Raw genomic sequence first — 21396 nt, forward strand, 5'->3', positions numbered from 1 at the left:
ACCCTGTTTTAGTCCGTTTGAGTTGCTATAACAAAATGCCATAAACTAGGTGGATTATAAACAGTAGGAATTTATTTCTCGTAATTCTGGAGGCTGGGAAGTCCAAGATCAAGGCACTGGCAGAGTCAGTGTCTGGTGGGGGCCTGCTTTCTCATGGATAATGATCTTCTGGCTGTAACCTCACACGGCAGAAGTAGCAAGGGGTGTCTCTCTGGCCACTTTCATCAGGGCACGAATCCCACTCACAAGGCTCTAACCTCATGATCGAATCATCTCTCAAATGCCCCCACCTCCTATACCATCATTTTGGGGATTATGATTTCAATATATAGATTTTGGGGGGACACAAACATTCAGATCATAGCACATCTCAATTTAAAAATTGCTAAATTAGGCAGGGCCTGGTGGCTCACGCCTGTAATCCCAGAACTTTGGGAGGCCGAGGCAGGCAGATCACGAGGTCAGGAGACTGAGAACATCCTGGCTAAAATGGTGAAACCCTGTTTCTACTAACAATACAAAAAATTAGCCGAGCGTGGTGGCACACGCCTGTAATCCCAGCTACTTGGGAGGCTGAGGCAGAAGAATTGTTTGAACCTAGGAGGCAGAGGTTGCAGTGAGCTGAGATCATGCCATTGCACTCCAGCTTGGGCAACAAGAGCAAAACTCCATCCCCCCCAGCAAAAAAAAAAATTGCTAAATTAAAAAAAATTGCTGAGGGGGCACAGGGAGACAGGTACACAGCTGGCTGCCCTATAAATTGATAAAAATCTTTTGGAAAGCAGTCAAGTAATATGTAAAGAGAGTTAACACTTGACATTCTTTCCTCTACTAATTCACTTTTGGTAAGAAATTTTTCTAAGAAATCAACAGGAAAGAATTTACAAACCATTTGTACAAATACGTTTAGAACAATATTATCCATAAAAATGAAAAACTCTATATAAACCAAATGTCCAATTATTGGGAAAAGTTTAAGTAAAGTATGGTAAGATAATATAATAGAACTGTGTATGGTCTTTTTAAATTATCTTACAACTTATTCAATACATGAAAAATTATGTAAAAAATAATGTTGATTCCAAAATCAGAATGCAAATATCAGATACCAAATTATATCAGTTATCTATTATTATGTACAAACTACCTAAAAGTTAATGACTTAAAACAAGCACCATTTTATTTACCCACAATTCTATGGGTCAGCAATTTGGGCTAGGCTCAGCTAAATGGTCTCTTGGTTGGCCTGGTCTGTGTTTACTCTTGTGACTATAGTCATCTGGTAGCTCAACTCAAGTTGGATGGTATAAAAAGGCCTTGCTCACATGTCTGGTGTTTGAAAGTGGGCCTTTCTGTCTCCACATGGTCTGTCATAGCAAGGAGGCTATTCCAAGCTCCTTCACATGATGACAGCAGCATTGCAGGAGGGCAAGAGCAGAAACTACAATCTGTTGGGCAAAGCCGTTCATAAGACCAGCAGAGATTCAAGAGGAGACGCAATCAACTTCACCTCTAGGTGGCATGCCTCATACTACCACCTGAATTATCTTTACAAAACAGACCTGTCCAGGTAACCTGATGAGGAAATTAAGTACCATGTGTCTTCTAGGTTGCAGACAGAAAGGAAACTCTGCCTCCTTTCCCATCTTTGGCAGCCAGGGCTCTGTGTGCTAGTAGGTTGGGCACCAAGTCTGAGCCCTTGGAAAGACAGGAGGACAGGCTGAGGGTTGAGGCTGAGGTGAATCTAGGGTGAAGGGGGATAAGAACAGGGATGGGAGGAATATGTGGTCATTAAACAATCTACACACCAATGATTCACAGCCAATCTCAAAGTGAAGATGTACATCATATATGTTTACACTGATAAGGATTGGAGAAACATCCAAAAAAGCTGTAGCAGGTTGTTTTATAGGTATGAATTTTTTCCTCATAAAATTGTCAGTTTAAAAAAAGCCCTAAGGGAAAAAACCTCGCATGCCTAAATATATTCATTTGACTACACTAAATGGGACACAGAAGAATATTTTATGTACAAGCAGTACTCATAAAAGATACCAGATGAGCAAGTCCAGAGCCTCAGATTCTATATTTAACAACAAAGCAGACAATGGCAAGGACCAGATCAGCTTTCCTGGAAGCTTTGCACAAAGATTTTCTAAAAGATTTTTCACAGGTTGTTATAGAAGAAAATGCTACATACCTGCTTATAAGCAAAGGTTTTTTTTATTTCCCCTAGACTTCTGAGTAGCATTACCCTATGCCACCAAAACAGCTCTCTCCACACTACATTATTTTAGATTTCTTCCACTCAGTGTTCTCACATTCTTATTTCTTTCTTTCTTTCTTTTTTTTTTTTTTTTTGAGACGAAGTCTCGCTGTAGTCCCCCAGGCTGGAGTGCAATGGCACGATCTTGGCTCACTGCATCCTCCGCCTCCTGGGTTCAAGCAATTCTCCTGCCTCAGCCTCCCAAGTAGCTGGGATTACAGGCACCCACCACCACGCCCGTCCAATTTTTGTATTTGTAGTAGAGACAGGGTTTCACCATGTCGGTCAGGCTGGTCTCAAACTCCTGACGTCAGGTGATCCACCCGCCTCGGCCTCCCAAAGTGTTGGGATTACAGGCATGAGCCACTGTGCCTGGCCTCACATTCTTATTTCTAAAAAACCTTTGTACTTCATATCTGAACTCATTTGATGCCCATTATTGTATTTCTTTTAGCATTTTGATTTGATTTCTTCTTGCCTAGATAGATGCCTAGGACTTGTCCTAGATATATGGATATACAGCTCCTAAAACCTAATGTGGCTAAAACTGAATTCCTTTCCTCCCACAAGCTGTTGCTGCTCTCCATCTGCGTCTGTTAATAGCACCCTCATCATTCCAACCACACCCAGGGTCGAAACTCTGGAACTTTGTTCCTTCTCACTTTCCTGCTAACATCCAGTTGGCTTTCTCAGCCAACTGAATCAACTCCTGGAAAGTCTCTCTGGTTGCTTCCATTCTAATCCCCAAAGGGCCCCAATTCAGCCTTCATCAACTTGTCTGATTATAATTGCCCTTCTCTCTCTCTGTGGTTCTTTTTCACGCCTCATAGTGCCACCTGTATTATCTTTACAAAACAGACCTGTCCCGGTAACCTGATGAGGAAATTAAGTACCATGTGTCTTCTAGGTTGTAGACAGAAAGGGAACTCTGCCTCCTTCCCCATCCTTGGCAGCCAGGTCTCTGTGTGCTAATAGGTTGGATACCAAGTCTGAGCCCTTGGAAAGACAGGAGGAGAGTCTGAGGGTTGAGGCTGAAGTGCATCTAGGTAATAGTGTCATGCCCTGCTGCTCAAAATGTGGTCTGCAGACCAGCAGCACCAGCAGCACCTGGGAGTTTGTAGAAATGCAGAATCTCGAAGATGGCCGAATAGGAACAGCTCTGGTCTACAGCTCCCAGCGTGAGGGACACAGAAGACGGGTGATTTCTGCATTTCCATCTGAGGTAGCGTGTTCATCTTACTAGGGAGTGCCAGACAGTGGGCGCAGGTCAGTGGGTGAGTGCACCATGCGCCAGCCGAAGCAGGGGCAAGGCATTGCCTCACTCGGGAAGCACAAGGGGTCAGGGAGTTCCCTTTCCAGGGGTGACAGACGGCACCTGCAAAATCGGGCCACTCCCACCCGAATACTGTGCTTTTCCGACAGGCTTAGGAAACGGTGCACCAGGAGATTATAGCCCGCACCTGGCTCAGAGGGTCCTACGCCCACGGAGTCTCGCTGATTGCTAGCACAGCAGTCTGAGATCAAACAACAAGTCGGCAGCGAGGCTGGGAGAGGGGCGCCCGCCATTGCCCAGGCTCCCTTAGGTAAACAAAGTAGCCTGGAAGCTTGAACTGGGTGGAGCCCACCACAGCTCAAGGAGGCCTGCCTGCCTCTGTAGGCTCCACCTCTGGGGGCAGGGCACAGACAAACAAAAAGACAGCAGTAACCTCTGCAGGCTTAAATGTCCCTGTCTGACAGCTTTGAGGAGAGCAGTGGTTCTCCCAGCACACAGCTGGAGATCTGAGAACGGGCAGACTGCCTCCTCAAGTGGGTCCCTGACCCCTGACCCCCGAGCAGCCTAACTGGGAGGCACCCCCCCAGCAGGGGCAGACTGACACCTCACACGGTCGGCCAGGTACTCCAACAGACCTGCAGCTGAGGGTCCTGTCTGTTAGAAGGAAAACTAACAGAACGGACGTCCACACCAAAAACCCGTCTGTACATCACCATCATCAAAGACCAAAAGTAGATAAAACCACAAAGATGGGGAAAAAACAGAGCAGAAAAACTGGAAACTCTAAAAAGCAGAGTACCTCTCCTCCTCCAAAGGAACGCAGTTCCTCACCAGCAACGGAACAAAGCTGGACGGAGAATGACTTTGACGAGCTGAGAGAAGAAGGCTTCAGACGATCAAATTACTCTGAGCTACGGGAGGATATTCAAACCAAAGGCAAAGAAGTTGAAAACTTTGAAAAAAATTTAGAAGAATGTATAACTAGAATAACCAATACAGAGAAGTGCTTAAAGGAGCTGATGGAGCTGAAAACCAAGGCTGGAGAACTACGTGAAGAAGGCAGAAGCCTCAGGAGCCGATGCGATCAAATGGAAGAAAGGGTATCAGCCCTGGAAGATGAAATGAATGAAATGAAGCGAGAAGGGAAGTTTAGAGAAAAAAGAATAAAAAGAAACGAGCAAAGCCTCCAAGAAATGTGGGACTGTGTGAAAAGACCAAATCTACGTCTGATTGGTGTACCTGAAAGTGACGGGGAGAATAGAAACAAGTTGGAAAACACTCTGCAGGATATTATCCAGGAGAAATTCCCCAATCTAGCAAGGCAGGCCAACATTCAGATTCAGGAAATACAGAGAACGCCACAAAGATACTCCTCGAGAAGAGCAACTCCAAGACACATAATTGTCAGATTCACCAAAGTTGAAATGAAGGAAAAAATGTTAAGGGCAGCCAGAGAGAAAGGTCGGGTTACCATCAAAGGGAAGCCCATCATACTAACAGCGGGTGTCTCGGCAGAAAGCCTACAAGCCAGAAGAGAGTGGGGGCCAATATTCAACATTCTTAAAGAAAAGAATTTTCAACCCAGAATTTCATATCCAGCCAAACCAAGCTTCATAAGTGAAGGAGAAATAAAATACTTTACAGACAAGCAAATGCTGAGAGATTTTGTCACCACCAGGCCTGCCCTAAAAGAGCTCCTGAAGGAAGCACTAAACATGGAAAGGCACAACCAGTACCAGCCACTGCAAAATCATGCCAGAATGTAAAGACCATCGAGACTAGGAAGAAACTGCATCAACTAATGAGCAAAATAACCAGCTAACATCATAATGACAGGATCAAATTCACACATAACAATATTAACTTTAAATGTAAATGGACTAAATGCTCCAATTAAAAGACACAGACTGGCAAATTGGATAAAGACTCAAGACCCATCAGTGTGCTGTAATTAGGAAACCCATCTCAAGTGCAGAGACACACATAGGCTCAAAATAAAAGGATGGAGGAAGATCTACCAAGCAAATGGAAAACAAAAAAAGGCAGGGGTTGCAATCCTAGTCTCTGATAAAACAGACTTTAAACCAACAAAGATCGAAAGAGACAAAGAAGGCCATTACATAATGGTAAAGGGATTAATTCAACAAGAAGAGCTAACTATCCTAAATATATATGCACCCAATACAGGAGCACCCAGATTCATAAAGCAAGTCCTGAGTGACCTACAAAGAGACTTAGACTCCCACACAATAATAATGGGAGACTTTAACACCCCACTGTCAACATTAGACAGATCAACAAGACAGAAAGTCAACAAGGATACCCAGGAATTGAACTCAGCTCTGCACCAAGTGGACCTAATAGACATCTACAGAACTCTCCACCCCAAATCAACAGAATATACATTTTTTTCAGCACCACACCACACCTATTCCAAAATTGACCACATACTTGGAAGTAAAGCTCTCCTCAATAAATGTAAAAGAACAGAAATTATAACAAACTATCTCTCAGATCACAGTGCAATCAAGCTAGAACTCAGGATTAAGAATCTCACTCAAAACCGCTCAACTACATGGAAACTGAACAACCTGCTCCTGAATGACTACTGGGTAAATAACGAAATGAAGGCAGAAATAAAGATGTTCTTTGAAACCAACGAGAACCAAGACACAACATACTAGAATCTCTGGGACGCATTCAAAGCAGTGTGTAGAGGGAAATTTATAGCACTAAATGCCCATAAGAGAAAGCAGGAAAGATCCAAAATTGACAGCCTAACATCACAATTAAAAGAACTAGAAAAGCAAGAGCAAACACATTCAAAAGCTAGCAGAAGGCAAGAAATAACTAAAATCAGAGCAGAACTGAAGGAAATAGAGACACAAAAAACCCTTCAAAAAATTAATGAATCCAGGAGCTGGTTTTTTGAAAGGATCAACAAAATTGATAGACCACTAGCAAGATTAATAAAGAAAAAAAGAGAGAAGAATCAAATAGATGCAATAAAAAATGATAAAGGGGATATCACCACCGATCCCACAGAAATACAAACTACCATCAGAGAATACTACAAACACCTCTACGCAAATAAACTACAAAATCTAGAAGAAATGGATAAATTCCTCAACACATACACCCTCCCAAGACTAAACCACGAAGAAGTTGAATCTCTGAATAGACCAATAACAGGAGCTGAAATTGTGGCAATAATCAATAGCTTACCAACCAAAAAAAGTCCGGGACCAGATGGGTTCACAGCCAAATTCTACCAGAGGTCCAAGGAGGAACTGGTACCATTCCTTCTGAAACTATTCCAATCAATAGAAAAAGAGGGAATCCTCCATAACTCATTTTATGAGGCCAGCATCATCCTGATACCAAAGCCGGGCAGAGACACAACCAAAAAAGAGAATTTTAGACCAATATCCTTGATGAACATTGATGCAAAAATCCTCATTAAATACTGGCAAACAGAATCCAGCAGCACATCAAAAAGCTTATCCACCATGATCAAGTGGGCTTCATCCCTGGGATGCAAGGCTGGTTCAATATATGCAAATCAATAAACGTAATCCAGCCTATAAACAGAACCAAAGACAAAAACCACATGATTATCTCAATAGATGCAGAAAAGACCTTTGACAAAATTCAACAATGCTTCATGCTAAAAACTCTCAATAAATTAGGTATTGATGGGACGTATCTCAAAATAATAAGAGCTATCTATGACAAACCCACAGCCAATATCATACTGAATGGGCAAAAACTGGAAGCATTCCCTTTGAAAACTGGCACAAGACAGGGATTCCCTCTCTCACCACTTCTATTCAACATAGTGTTGAAAGTTCTGGCAGGGCAATTAGGCAGGAGAAGGAAATAAAGGGTATTCAATTAGGAAAAGAGGAAGTCAAATTGTCCCTGTTTGCAGACGACATGATTGTATATCTAGAAAACCCCATTGTCTCAGCCCAAAATCTCCTTAAGCTGATAAGCAACTTCAGTAAAGTCTCAGGATACAAAATCAATCTACAAAAATCACAAGCATTCTTATACACCAATAACAGACAAACAGAGAGCCAAATCATGAGTGAACTCCCATTCACAATTGCTGCAAAGAGAATAAAATACCTAGGAATCCAACTTACAAGGGATGTGAAGGACCTCTTCAAGGAGAACTACAAACCACTGCTCAAGGAAATAAAAGAGGATACAAACAAATGGAAGAACATTCTATGCTCATGGGTAGGAAGAATCAATATCGTGAAAATGGCCATACTTCCCAAGGTAATTTACAGATTCAATGCCATCCCCATCAAGCTACCAATGACTTTCTTCACAGGATTGGAAAAAACTACTTTAAAGTTCATATAGAACCAAAAAAGAGCCCGCATTGCCAAGTCAATCCTAAGCCAAAAGAACAAAGCTGGAGGCATCATGATACCTGACTTCAAACTATACTACAAGGCTACAGTAACCAAAACAGCATGGTACTGGTACCAAAACAGAGATATAGATCAATGGAACAGAACAGAGCCGTCAGAAATAATGCCATGTATCTACAACTATCTGATCTTTGACAAACCTGACAAAAACAAGAAATGGGGAAAGGATTCCCTATTTAATAAATGGTGCTGGGAAAACTGGCTAGCCATATGTAGAAAGCTGAAACTGGATCCCTTCCTTACACCTTATACAAAAATCAATTCAAGATGGATTAAAGACTTAAACGTTAGACCTAAAACCATAAAAACCCTAGAAGAAAACCTAGGCATTACCATTCAGGACATAGGCATGGGCAAGGACTTCATGTCTAAAACACCAAAAGCAATGGCAACAAAAGCCAAAATTGACAAATGGGATCTAATTAAACTAAAGAGCTTCTGCACAGCCAGAGAAACTACCATCAGAGTGAACAGGCAACCTACAAAATGGGAGAAAATTTTCACAACCTACTCATCTGACAAAGGGCTAATATCCAGAATCTACAATGAACTCCAACAAATTTACAAGAAAAAAACAAACAACCCCATCAAAAAGTGGGCGAAGGACATGAACAGACACTTCTCAAAAGAAGATATTTATGCAGCCAAAAAACACATGAAAAAATGCTCACCATCACTGGCCATCAGAGAAATGCAAATCAAAACCACAATGAGATACCATCTCACACCAGTTAGAATGGCAATCATTAAAAAGTCAGGAAACAACAGGTGCTGGAGAGGATGTGGAGAAATAGGAACACTTTTACACTGTTGGTGGGACTGTAAACTAGTTCAACCCTTGTGGAAGTCAGTGTGGCGATTCCTCAGGGATCTAGAACTAGAAATTCCATTTGACCCAGCCATCCCATTACTGGGTATATACCCAAAAGACTATAAATCATGCTGCTATAAAGACACATGCACATGTATGTTTATTGCGGCATTATTCACAATAGCAAAGACTTGGAACCAACCCAAATGTCCAACAATGATAGACTGGATTAAGAAAATGTGGCACATATACACCATGGAATACTATGCAGCCATAAAAAATGATGAGTTCATGTCCTTTGCAGGGACGTGGATGAAGCTGGAAACCATCATTCTGAGCAAACTATATGAAATGGTACTTAACATCATTGGTCAACAGAGAAATGCAAATCAAAACTACCAAGAGAAATGCAAATCAAAACTATCTCACCCATTTAGATGGCAAATATCTAAAAGACAGACAGTAACAAATGCTGCCAAGGATGTGGAGAAAGAGGAAGTCTTATACACTGTGGGTGGGAATGTAAATTAGTACAACCACTATGGAGAATGGTTTGGAGGTTCCTCAAAAAACTAAAAATACAGCTATCATATGATCTGGCAATCCTACTTTAGGTATATACCCCCCAAAAACGAAATCAATATATCAAAGAGATATCTGCATTCTCTTGTTGCAGCACTGCTCACAGCAGCCAAGATTTGGAAGCAACCTAGGTGTCCATCAATAGCTGAATGGATAAAGAAAATGTGATACTTATAAACAATGGAGTACTATTCCGCCATAAAAAAGAATGAGATTCTGTCATTTGCAACAACGTAGATGGAACTGGAGGTCATTATATTAAGTGAAATAAACCAAGCACAGAAAGACAAACGTCACATGTTCTCACTTATTTGTGGGATCTAAAAATCAAATCAATCGAACTCATGGAGATAAAGAATAGAATGATGGTTGCCAGAGGCTACGAAGGGTAGTGGGGGGATACAGGGGGTCGGGGGAAGGTGGGGATGGTAAATGGGAACAAAAAAATAGGAAGAATGAATAAGACCTAGTATTTTAGTATTTGATAGCATAAAAAAGGACTATAGCCAATAATAATTTAATTGTACATTTAAAAATAACTAAAAGAGTATAATTGGATTGCTTGTAATGCAAAGGATAAATGCTCGAGGGGATGGATACCCCATTTTCCATGATATGATTATTACACATTGCATGCCCTGTACCAAAATATATTATGTACCCTATTAATATGGGTACCTACTATGTACCCACAAAAATTAAAAATTAAAAAATAAAAAATGTAAAAAAAAAAAAGAAATGCAGAATCTCAGGTGCCACCCAGACCTACTGAATCAGAATCTGCATTTTAACAAGATCCGTATGTGATTGGTGCACACTGAAGTCTGGGAAGCATAGTAAAGGATACCTTTTGTGCCTCACTTTCAACGCTTTAAATCCTCTTGGCCTCACCTCTGACTCCAGCAGTAATCGCTAGTAGCAGTGGTCAGCAGCGTCCAGCTCATTTATACATCTATACATTGCCTTGCACTCTTTCCCTCATCGGCTGCCCCTATCTCTCACTCTTTCTTCTGGGTCAACTTCCCAAATAAACTATTAAATCCAAATTCTTGTTTCAGGTTCTCCTTCCAGGGAACCCAGCCTTAGATGATTAAACAAATTGAGGAGGGCCTGAAGAAGCAGGGCAGCAGTGCTCTGGAGGTGGCGGAAACACAGCTGGTGTTAACGAGGTAAGAGTTCAGGGCCTACGCAATGAGCACCAGGTTTGGAGGAAACACAGCTGAGACTCCTAGACCTCAGTTTGGCAAAGAAGTGTGTCCCACCCTAGGTTACCTGCCTTCAAGGCAGGGCCAGCTTCATGGGCCTATGATCTGCGCTGTCACACAGGGCCCTGTACTCCAAAGGGCCTTATGTTTGGTGTAATGCTCACTTGTTACCATTTTGAAATTCTTAGTAATTTTTGAACAAGCAGCTCTGTGTTTTCATTGCATACTGAGCCCTGCAAATTATGTAGCTGGTCCTGATCCTAGGGTAGCAAGAGACAGCAAAGTTCAGACCACAGGCTGAAAGATTCTTCTTTAGGACACCCGTAAGCTCTCAGAATTCATATGATTCTAACAGAGTTGAGGGGTTGGGAAGAATGCATCCTCACCACTGCCATGTCCAATGAGACTGGGATTTTTTTGCCAACTCTGGCAAATGGGGACTGAAGCAAATTTGATTTGATTTTGGAACACAAAGGAATGTAACATTTCTTGCACATTAGTGTTGCAGAACAAACTCTGAAGCCTTCCATGAAGATTTTATTATGTCCGTCTTGTGTTCAGAGTTCTGTAGTGTCTCTCCATTACTAAGAAACTAAACTATAAACCTCATAGGAAAGCATTCAAGCTTCTGCTGATATAACAAGACCTTAGTCGTGCTGTCCACTAAATCCTCTTCGACCTTAAACTCTAGTTCCAGTAGTTAATCTTCCATCCACCTCTGTCCTTATCCACCTAGAATCCACACCATTCCAAACAGTCAACCACTGATACGAGTTTTTTTTTGTGAGTATTCAGAAATTTTAAAAATTTATACAAGTAAATAATATGCACTTTGTTTTCCTTTCTTATATATACGGTAGAATACTACACCCATTCTCTTCTATTCTTCATTCATTCTCTTATGCTACTGTCTTTGATCTGGAATATTTTTCTATTCCATCTCCATCATTAATTCAAACAGCCTTCAATACCCATTGCAAATACCTCTTCTTGAAGCATTCCCAAATCCTACTATGTAGTTGCAATTAAATATTACCTTCCAAGGGCTGCTTATGGCAGCTCACACCTGTAATCCCAGCATTCTGGGGAACAGGAGGCAGGAGGATCACTTAAGCACAGGAGTTTGAGGTTACAGTGAGCTATGATTGCATCACCGCACTTCAGCGTGGGTAACAGGCCAACACCCTGTCTCAAAAAAACAAAAAAAAAACAAAAAACCAAACAAAACCTTCCTGGGATATTAAACAGGAACTTTGTAATTAGCCATTTAATATCTCAGAAACTATCTTGCTTCTCATTTGACATAACAAAAGACAGAGCCTAGGTATTAGAGAGAATCCTATGAAATTGCTGTCATTTGACAGATTTGACCTAAAAAAACAGTCATTTCATATGAGTAATCTAATAGATTTCAATTTAAATAAGGCCCTTCCCTGACCTCTTTAGTCTTCCTTAGGATTCCTCCTTTTCTCATAGAGAAGTTTATTATATAGTGATCTATATTTTATTATTCCAACACTTCTCATCATTTAATATTAACCTAGTCTGAATCTAAGGGTTTCTAGGCTTTTAATTGTCTTCCATTTCTACATTATATATGGCTCTTTCTCAAGAGTGATGACCCTTCTTTTACCATCTCCACCACCCTTATCATTAGAACAACTTGTACACATTCTTATCAACTTTATCACCCAGTGCTTTGATAAACAAAGCATGAAGTCACTCAGACATTGCAGCTGGTGTTGCTTCCAACTATGTTTTTCCTGCTCTGCTTGCTAGTTTTAGATGAGGTTATAATAATAGCAGTTGGAATATCACACAGATCATGTTCTCTAATCGATCAATCACCTCATAACCAATTCATGCTATGAACACTTGTGTTGAAGGCCTTCTGCAGATGAACTTTCTGTGTGCAGCAGGGAGCATGCCCTCAAACTGTTCTGGGCCCACAGCCAAAAAATTCAGCAACCAAAAGAGAAGAAAAGACTAGTCCAGTTAGAAAATATTTGGCTAAGGATCCTGATTGTCCTGGCTAGGGCCATATGTCCATCCCTGGACCAGCCACTGTGGCCAGATGGATGGAATAATATTATTCATTCAACCTGGAACCTTGCCCTTTTTTTTTTTTTTTTTTTTTTTGAGACAGAATCTTACTCTCTCGCCCAGGCTAGAGTGCAGTTGCGTAATCTTGGCTCACTGCAGCCTCTACCTCCCAGACTCAAGTGATTCTCATGCCTCAAGTTCCCAATAGCTGGGATTACAGGCATGCGCCACCATGCCCAGATAATTTTTGTATTTTGAGTAGAGACCAGGTTTCACCATGTTGGCCAGGCTGGTCCCAAACTCCTGACCTTAAGTGATCCACCTGCCTCTGCCTCCCAAAGTGCTGGGATTACAGGCGTGAGCCACCCGCACCCAGCCCCTTGCCCATTCCTATAACCAAGTACCAGGTTGTTAACAGAAGAGGCTGGAGAGGTGAAGGCATCCTGACAGACAAGAACAGAACACTAACTACTACTTCTACATTGAATTGAAATAGATTCCCCTACCTGCATCTTCACCCACTGTGCTTTGTTTTACCTTTCGTATTAGATAAATACTTGTTACTTACTTTTTATATAAAACAAGTTTATGTAATCCCAGCTACTCGAGAGGCTGAGGCAGGAGAATTGCTTGAACCTGGGAGGCAGAGGTTGTGGTGAGCCGAGATTGCGCCATTGCACTCCAGTCTGGGCAACGAGAGCGAAACTCCGTCTCAAAAAACAAAAAACAAACAAACAAACAAACAAAAAACAAGTTTAATCCCTTTTCCATAAGGAAACTTCAAATATGTTAACACAGCATATGTGGCCTTCCTTCTCCAGCCAGTGACCCTACTGCTGGTTTCTTCCTGGGTGTCTCGCCATTCCTTCTTTTCCGCCCTCTCTGCCCACTCTTCCCTGGCCCTACCCACCTCCAAGATTCAGCTTTCCTTCGGTTTTTGCCTTGGCCCTTTTCTCTTCCTCACTATGCACATTCTCCCTGTGACGATGACCACTCCCCACGGCCCTATCACCAGCATATATGCCAGCATTTCCTTTGCTTTGTGACTTTTTCTGACCCTATGCTTTTGTTTACTCTGTCACAGTTCTATAAAATCCTACAACACTCTCGCCCTTAGGAATTTTATAAATTATTTAATGATTTGTGTAAGTTAGAATTGCATTTGCCTGCATGTAAGAGACAGTTGGCTATGGTGGTTAAACAAAGCGAGTGGTTTATACCCCTCAAATCACAAGAAGTCAGGAAGGGTTCGTACAGCGCTAGTGCTGAAAGCCCCAGCACCATTCACCACCAGCTCCTGTTGCCTCCCTTTGCACCATTAAAAGGACTGTGTAAACTGTGAATACTATATAAACATAAGTTACTAACAATTCATCATTAGATTTTCCATTCAGACCTCCTAAGGTCCTCTTTTCCACTGGCTTTTGATCCTGCAAGCCCCCTCCTAATGCCTTCATCCTCCAGGCTTGGAATGACCTCCCTGAAGACCCTTTGTTCTTTTTTTTTTTTTCTTCACTTCTTATTCAAATCTATTTAGTTCTTGAGTTCATATAGTTTGAAGAGAAAGTTCAGATAGCAATGGATATTGCAGAATCTGAATCTATTTTGTTGTTGACTTTTTAAAATTTTATTCTTATTATACTTCTAGGGTACATGTGCACAACGTGCAGGTTTGATACATAGGGATATATGTGCCATGTTGGTTTGCTGCACCCATTAACTTGTCATTTACATTAGGTATTTCTCCTAATGCTATAGCTCCCCCTGCCCCCCACCCCATGACAGGCCCTGGTGTGTGATGTTCCCCACCCTGTTTCCAAGTGTTCTCATTGTTCAGTTGCCACCTATGAGTGAGAACATGTGGTGATTGGTTTTCTGTGCTTGTGATAGTTTGCTCAGAATGATGGTTTCCAGCTTCATCCATGTCACTACAAAGGACGTGAACTCATCCTTTTTTATGGCTGCATAGTATTCCATGGTGTATATGTGCCACATTTTCTTAATCCAGTCTATCATTGATGGACATTTGGGTTAGTTCCAAGTTTTTGCTATTGTGAATAGTGCCGCAATAAACATACGTGTGCATGTGTCTTTATAGTAGCATGATTTATAATCTTTTGGGTACATACCCAGTAATGGGATGGCTGGGTCAACTGGTATTTCTAGTTCAAGATCCTTGAGGAATCACCACACTGTCTTCCACAATGGTTGAACTAGTTTACACTCCCACCAACAGTGTAAAAGCATTCCTGTTTCTCCACATCCTCTCCAGCACCTGTTGTTTCCTGACTTTTTAATGATCACCATTCTAACTGGTGTAAGATGGTATCTCATTGTGGTTTTGATTTGCATTTCTCTGATGGCCAGTGATGATGAGCATTTTTTCATGTGTCTGTTGGCTGCATAAATGTCTTCTTTTGAGAAGTGTCTGTTCATATCCTTTGCCCACTTTTTGATGGGGTTGTTTTTTTCTTGTAAATTTGATTAAGTTCTTTGTAGATTCTGGATATTAGCCCTTTGTCAGATGGGTAGATTGCAAAATTTTTCTCCCATTCTGTAGGTTGCCTGTTCACTCTGATGGTAGTTTCTTTTGCTGTGCAGAAGCTCTTTAGTTTAATTAGATCCCATTTGTCTATTTTGGCTTTTGTTGCCATTGCTTTTGGTGTTTTAGACATGAAGTCCTTGCCCATGCCTATGTCCTGAATGGTATTGCCTAGGTTTTCTTCTAAGGTTTGTATGGTTTTAGGTTGAACGTTTAAGTCTTTAATCCATCTTGAATTAATTTTTGCGTAATGTGTAAGGAAGGGATCCAGTTTCAGCTTTCTACATATAGCTAGCCAGTTTTCCCAGCACCATTTATTAAATAGGGAATCCTTTCCCCATTTCTTGTTTTTGTCAGGTTTGTCAAAGATCAGATGGTTGTAGATGTGTGGTGTTATTTCTGAGACCTCTGTTCTGTTCCATTGGTCTATATCTCTGTTTTGGTACCAGTACCATGCTGTTTTGGTTACTGTAGCCTTGTAGTATAGTTTGAAGTCAGGTAGCGTGATGCCTCCAGCTTTGTTCTTTTTGCTTAGGATTGTCTTGGCAATGCGGGCTCTTTTTTGGTTCCATATGAACTTTAAAGTAGTTTTTTCCAATTCTGTGAAGAAAGTCATTGGTAGCTTAATGGGGATGGCATTGAATCTATAAATTACCTTGGGCAATATAGCCATTTTCACGATATTGATTCTTCCTATCCATGAGCATGGAATGTTCTTCCATTTGTTTGTGTCCTCTTTTATTTCGTTAAGCAGTGGTTTGTAGCTGTCCTTGAAGAGGTCCTTCACATCCCTTGTAAGTTGGATTCCTAGGTATTTTATTCTCTTTGCAGCAATTGTGAATGGGAGTTCACTCACGATTTAGCTCTCTGTCTGTTTGTCTGTTATTGGTGTATAGGAATGCTTGTGATTTTTGCACATTGATTTTGTATCCTGAGATTTTGCTGAAGTTGCTTATCAGCTTGAGGAAATTTTGGGCTGAGATGATGGGGTTTTCTAAATATACAGTCATGTCATCTGCAGAGACAGACAATTTGACTCCCTCTTTTCCTAATTGAACACGCTTTATTCCTTTCTCTTGCCTGATTGCCCTGGCCAGAACTTCCAACACTGTGTTGAATAGGAGTGGTGAAAGAGGGCATCCCTGTCTTGTGCCAGTTTTCAAAGAGAATGCTTCCAGTTTTTCCCATTCAGCATGATATTGGCTGTGGGTTTGTCATAAATAGCTCTTATTATTTTGAGATACATTCCATCAATACCTAGTTTATAGAGAATTTTTAGCATGAAGGCTGTTGAATTTTGCCGAAGGCCTTTTCTACATCTACTGAGATAATCATGTGGTTTTTGTCGTTGGTTCTGTTTATGTGATGGATTACATTTATTGATTTGCATATGTTGAACCAGCCTTGCATCCCAGGGATGAAGCCAACTTGATCGTGGTGGATAAGCTTTTTGATGAGCTGCTGGATTCAATTTGCCAGTATTTTATTGAGGATTTTTGCATCGATGTTCATCATATTAGAGATATTGATCTAAAATTCTCTTTTTTTCTTGTGTCTCTGCCAGGCTTTGGTATCAGGATGTTGCTGGCCTCATAAAATGAGTTAGGGAGGATTCACTCTTTTTCTATTGATTGGAATAGTTTCAGAAGGAATGATGCCAGCTCCTCTTTGTACCTCTGGTAGAATTCAGCTGTGAATCCATCTGGTCCTGGACTTTTTTTGGTTGGTAGGCTATTAATTATTGCCTCAATTGCAGAGCCTGTTATTGGTCTATTCAGAGATTCAACTTCTTCCTGGTTTAGTCTTGGAAGGGGGTATGTGTCCAGGAATTTATCCATTTCTTCTAGATTTTCTAGTTTATTTGCATAGAGGTGTTTATAGTACTCTCTGATGGTAGTTTGTATTTCTGTGGGATCAGTGGTGATATCCCCTTTATCATTTTTTATTGCATCTATTTGAGTCTTCTCTCTTTTCTTCTTTATGAGTTTTGCTAGTGGTCTATCAATTTTGTCGCTCTTTTCAAAAAACCAGCTCCTGGATTCACTGATTTTTTGAAGGGTTTTTTGTGTCTCTATTTCCTTCAGTTCTGCTCTGATATTAGTTATTTCTTGCCTTCTGCTAGCTTTTGAATTTGTTTGCTCTTGCTTCTCTAGTTCTTTTAATTGTGATGTTAGGGTGTCGATTTTAGATCTTTCCTGCTTTCTCTTGTGGGCATTTAGTGCTATAAATTTCCCTCTACACACTGCTTTAAATGTGTCCCAGAGACTCTGGTATGTTGTATCTTTGTTCTCATTGGTTTCAAAGAACATCTTTATTTCTGCCTTCATTTCGTTATTTACCCAGTAGTCATTCAGGAGCAGGTTGTGCAGTTTCCATGTAGTTTTGCGGGTTTGAGTGAGTTTCTTAATCCTGAGTTCTAGTTTGATTGCACTGTGGTCTGAGAGACAGTTTGTTGTGATTTCTGTTCTTTTACATTTGCTGAGGAGTGCTTTACTTCCAACTATGTGGTCAATTTTGGAATAAGTGCAATGTGGTGCTGAGAAGAATGTATATTCTGTTGATTTGGGGTGGAGAGTTCTGTAGATGTCTATTAGGTCCATTTGGTGCAGAGCTGAGTTCAAGTCCTGGACATCCTTGTTAACCTTCTGTCTCGTTGATCTGTCTAATATTGACAGTGGGGTGTTAAAATCTCCCATTATTATTGTGTGGGAGTCTAAGTCTCTTTGTAGGTCTCTAAGGATTTGCTTTATGAATCTGGGTGCTCCTGTATTGGGTGCATATATATTTAGGATAGTTAGCTCTTCTTGTTGAATTGATCCCTTTACCATTATGTAATGGCCTTCTTTGTCTCTTTTGATCTTTGTTGGTTTAAAGTGTGTTCTATAAGAGACTAGGATTGCAACCCCTGCTTTTTTTTTTGCTTTCCATTTGCTTGGTAGATCTTCCTCCATCTCTTTATTTTGAGCCTATGTGTGTCTCTGCACGTGAGATGGGTCTCATGAATACAGCACACTGATGGGTCTTGACTCTTTATCCAATTTGCCAGTCTGTGTCTTTTAATTGGGGCATGTAGCCCATTTACATTTAAGGTTAATATTGTTATGTGTGAATTTGATGCTGTCATTACGACGTTAGCTGGTTATTTTGCCCGTTAGTTGATGCAGTTTCTTCCTAGCATCAATGGTCTTTACAATTTAGCATGTTTTTGCAGTGGCTGGTACCAGTTGTTCCTTTCCATGTTTAGTGCTTCCTTCAGGAGCTCTTGTAAGGTAGGCCTGGCAGTGACAAAATCTCTCAGCATTTGCTTGTCTGTAAAGGTTTTTATTTCTCCTTCACTTATGAAGCTTAGTTTGGCTGGATATGAAACTCTGGGTTGAAAATTCTTTTCTTTAAGAATGGAATATTGGGCCCCACTCTCTTCTGGCTTGTAGAGTTTCTGCCAAGAGATCCGCTGTTAGTCTGATGGGCTTTCCTTTGCGGGTAACCCGACCTTTCTCTCTGGCTGCCCTTAACATTTTTTCCTTCATTTCCACCTTGGTGAGTCTGACAATTATGTCTTGGGATTGCTCTTCTTGAGGAGTATATTTGTGGTGTTCTCTGTATTTCCTGAATTTGAATGTTGGCCTGCCTTGCTAGGTTGGGGAAGTTCTCCTGGATAATATCCTGAAAAGTGTTTTCCCATTTGGTTCCATTCTCCCCGTCACTTTCAGGTACACCAATCAAATGTAGATTTGGTCTTTTCACATAGTCCCATATTTCTTGGAGGCTTTGTTTGTTTCTTTTTACTGTTTTTTTTTCTCTAAACTTCTCTTCTCACTTTATTTCATTAATGTGATCTTCAATCACTGATACTCTTTCTTCCACTTGATCAAATCAGCTATTGAAGCTTGTACATGCGTCATGTAGTTCTCATGCCATGGTTTTCAGCTCCATCAGGTCATTTAAGGTCTTCTCTACACTGTTTACTCTAGTCAGCCATTTGTCTAATCTTTTTTCAAGGTTTTTAGCTTCTTTGCAATGGGTTTGAACATCCTCCTTTAGCTCGGAGAAGTTTGTTATTACCGACTTTCTGAAGCCTACTTTTGTCAGCTCATCAAAGTCATTCTCCGTCCAGCTTTCTTCCTTTGCTGGCAAGGAGCTGTGATCCTTTGGAGGAGAAGAGGTGCTCTGGTTTTTAGAATTTTCAGCTTTTCTGCTCTGGTTTCTCCCCATCTTTGTGGTTTTATCTACCTTTGGTTTTGATGCTGGTGACCTACAGATGGGGTTTTGGTGTGGATGTCCTTTATGTTGATGTTGATGCTATTCCTTTCTGTTTGTTAGTTTTCCTTTTAATAGTCAGGTCCCTTAGCTGCAGGTCTGTTGGAGTTTGCTGGAGGTCTACTCCAGACCCTGTTTGCCTGGGTATGACCAGCAGAGGCTGCAGAACAGCAAATATTGCAGAACAGCAAATATTGCTGCCTGATCCTTCTTCTGGAAGCTTCGTCCCAGAGGGGCACCTGTCTGTGTGAGGTGTCAGTCGCCCCCTACTGGGAGGTATCTCCCAGTTAGGCTACACGGGGGTCAGGGACCCACTTCAGGAGGCAGTCTGTCTATTCTTAGAGCTCAAACACCGTGCTGAGAGAACCACTGCTCTCTTCAAAGCTGTCAGACAGGGATATTTAAGTCTGCAAAAGTTTCTGCTGCCTTTTGTTCAGCTATGCCCTGCCCCCAGAGGTGGGGTCTACAGAGGCAGCAGGCCTTGCAGAGCTGTGGTGGGCTCCGCCCCGTTCGAGATTCCCTGGCCGCTTTGTTTACCTACCAAGCCTCAGCAATGGTGGACGCTCCTCCCCCTGCCAGGCTGCTGCCTCCCAGGTTGATCTCAGACTGCTGCTCTAGTAGTGAGCAAGGCTCCGTGGGCGTGGGACCCACTGAGCCAGGTGTGGGATATAATCTCCTGGTGTGCCATTTGCTAAGACCATTGGAAAAGCGCAGTATTTGGGCGGGAGTGTCCTGATTTTCCATGTACAGTCTGTCATGGCTTCCCTTGGCTTGGAAAGGGAAATCCCCCAACCCCTTGCACTTCCCAGGTGAGGCGATGCCCAGCCCTGCTTCAGCTCACCCTCTGTGGGCTGTACCCACTGTCCAGCCAGTCCCAGTGAGATGAACAAGGTACTTCAGTTGGAAATGTAGAAATTACCGTCTTCTGCGTCAATCACGCTGGGAGCTGCAGACTGGAGCTGTTCCTATTGGGCCATCTTGGAATGGAATCCCCCTTTGTTCTTTTAAAACTATATATGCCTGTAATCCCAGCACTTTGGGAGGCCAAAGCAGTTGGATCACCTGAGGTCAGGAGTTCAAGACCAGCCTGGCCAACATGGCAAAACCCCATCTCTATCAAAAATGCAAAAATTAGCCAGGCTTGGTGGTGTATGCCTGTAATCCCAGCTACTTGGGGGGCTGAGGCAAATGGATCACTTGAACTTGGGAGGCAGAGGTTGCAGTGAGCTGAGATCATGCCACTGCATTCCTGCCTGTGTAACATACTCTGATACATATATCGCTGGGCACAGTAGTGAGCACCTGTAGTCCCAGCTACTTGAGAGGTGGAGACAGTAGTTTCCCTTGAGCCCAGGAGTTTGATTCTAGCCTGGACAACATAGCAGGACACCATCTCGATCGATAGGTAGATAGATAGATAGATGGATAGATAGATAGATAGATAGATAGGAGCAATTTTACAAGATCAACAGCAAAAAAATACACTACTGATTGCTTCATCTTTCCTTGAGTAGGCTTTTCACTTCTATTTCTTCTATTTTTATCTTTTGGTTAATGTTTCATGCTCCTCAGCTCGAAATAAATCCATCTGCCTTGACCTGATTACCCTGAGCTGCCTACCCTAATCCCAATTTAGATATACAAAGTAACCCCATTTGCATAGTATTTGACTGCTCACAGATAAAAAGGTATACACTAGTAATACATGAATTTATTACAATCTCTCCCTTATGGAGTTTATCTTAAAGTAACATTATGTGCACTGACAGTGAGAGTTGCACAACTTCATTGATGGGAAATTGGAAATGCATCAAAAAATCTTTAAAATATTCCTACCCTTTCACTAGGCAATTTCTCCTTTAGACAGTTTCCACTAAGAAAATTATCAGTCATGGTAATTTGTTGAATCATGTGGTAGGATTAAAGATGGTCAGAAAAGCCCTGTTAGAATATCAAATAATTGGGAATATCC

General features: G+C 41.5%; 1 long non-coding RNA gene across 5 annotated transcripts in view; it reads left to right on the forward strand.

The window, feature by feature from the left end:
- LOC129057656 (uncharacterized) overlaps positions 1–21396 on the forward strand; it is a 95372-nt gene that overhangs the window by 44182 nt on the left and 29794 nt on the right. For all 5 annotated transcript variants that reach the window (XR_010136263.1, XR_008522303.2, XR_008522305.2 and 2 more), the window contains one exon: positions 10436–10546. This is a non-coding gene — a long non-coding RNA (uncharacterized LOC129057656). The remainder of the gene's footprint in view (positions 1–10435; positions 10547–21396) is intronic.

This window comes from Pongo abelii, chromosome 12, assembly GCF_028885655.2.
Source record: "Pongo abelii isolate AG06213 chromosome 12, NHGRI_mPonAbe1-v2.0_pri, whole genome shotgun sequence".
Taxonomy (NCBI): Eukaryota; Metazoa; Chordata; class Mammalia; order Primates; family Hominidae; genus Pongo; species Pongo abelii.